This window comes from Crocodylus siamensis, chromosome 2, assembly GCF_052110815.1.
Source record: "Crocodylus siamensis isolate JL-2025a chromosome 2, ASM5211081v1, whole genome shotgun sequence".
Lineage (NCBI taxonomy): Eukaryota > Metazoa > Chordata > Crocodylia > Crocodylidae > Crocodylus > Crocodylus siamensis.
The window spans coordinates 169,606,801-169,608,763 of record NC_143396.1 but is presented as its reverse complement, the minus strand read 5'-3'; positions in this window follow the sequence as shown (position 1 = coordinate 169,608,763).

Below are 1,963 nucleotides of genomic sequence, written 5' to 3'. Positions count from 1 at the left end.
GAAACTAGTTGAGTCCAGCCAACCCATGCAACTGTGTTGAGAGGAGAAAGTAGTTCTCCAGATATTACTTGTTATGCCCAGTAAACAAGAGGGACATGGGACAAGAAATGAACCAATATGCCTGACCCTAAAATGCTGACCAAAATGAGAGGAATGGCTGTTCTGCCTTTTTTGCAGTCCTTAGTATAATCTCCTGACCTCAAACTGGCTGGAATGAAAAAGTCTTTCCATTATGGCAGCCATGAACACCATTTCTTGGGAACCCACAAGACAGGACACTGGTCCTCTATTGCCCTGATCCTGCAAGATGTTCTGACCAGACCATGCCAGAAAGTGGGACTCCAATGAGATCATTACTTCACTGGATTCAGCTACAGCCCGAAAGCCACGTGGCACAGAATAGTTGTTCCTGCTCTTGCGTCTTTTCTTCCTACACCACCCTCATTTCTCAAACTTCCTCATTTCATTGCTTCTGATTAATCAGAGTCTGGCTTGGACTGTCAGCACTGCCTCTTCCACATCACTCCTGTTATTGTGCGACTGTCAAGGCAGTCAAAAACAGTGTCCCAAACAGTCAAGATTGGTTAGGGTCCAGTGAAGTCTCAAAGTGGCAGAACAGACCATTTGCCAGGTTTGCTTCTAGGTGCCAAAGTCAACAGAGATCAAAACTTCAGTTTGTTTTTCTCCTGTTCTTTTCCTCTTGGAGGAGAGACAAGACCATATCAGGAAAGCTGAATTTGACAGTAATATTTAGCCTCTTGTTTAGCTTTCCTTAGTAGATAAAAAAAAAGGATCATTACAACTTAAGAAACTTATGAATAGTAACACTTTGCTTATAAATATTCTTGTTAGCTTAAAAAAAAAAAAAAAAAGAGAGAGTAAGAGACATTATTGAGCATAAATTTTTAAGGGAGACTTTCATTTTAGGTGCTTTTCACCATCTCCTGATTTTCTGTATAGGACAGTTTCCTTACTCAAAGCCCCAGGTCTTGTTTAGCTGTTTTAACATAGTACTACCTGGGTTGTGCTGATGTCCGAGTCAAAAGTATCAACTTATTCTCATGGACATTACCACTAATTGGAATGCTCTGGCCAGAGTAACAATTTGGCCAGTTGATGGCCATTAACATTAGGTAAACAGATAAGCATACAGCTGTCTAGCAAGGTTCTACCTCTTATTTGATGCAACTTTAAATAGGATACGATTGTATTAAGGACTATAGACACCCTAAAACATGCAGGTGAGATTTTTAAGGAGACCTACCCTTTATATCAGCCAAATGGGATACAAGTCATTGTAAAGCCAAATTAACAAACTTAGCAGTGCCATCCCCCTCCCCCCGCAAGATGCGCCAGCTAGTGGAGGGAGTAAATAACTCCAGTAAGAGGAAACTCTTATTACTAGGAGCCCAAGCATTTACTGGCCACCCATGAGCTACAGTCTTTTAGCTTTAGCCAAGTCAAATTTTTAGGGACAAACAACTAAGAGTTATGCAATCCCTGGATAGTGGGCTACAATGACACCTCACACATTAATATTAATATAGACCCATAATAGCTACTTCCATGGCAAGCAGGATGTACCATTCAGTGAATGGGCGATTCACTTCCCAAGGAAAGACCACAAATCAAAGCAATGAGCCCTGGACTCTTCTCACTCCTCTAACCCTTTGCCCTTATTCAAAGTCTATCTTCCTCTTCAAGACTATCATCTATTCTACACAAGAAATGCAGAAGTTACCCAAGTGATTTCACAAGTTGAGGTTCACAGAGCTCCTTTAGTATTCGCTGCAGCACTTGGTCCTGTGGGTAGGTAATGTTGACAGTGTCAAGCCCTCCATGTGCCCTGCAGTGCACTAGAAAGAATGCACCATTGCCCTGATTTTGGCTGTGGGCAGAAAATGAAATACTCTGTTTGTCCAGTGAGCCTAGGAAATTGGTGCACTTGCTCCTAGATTGCTCT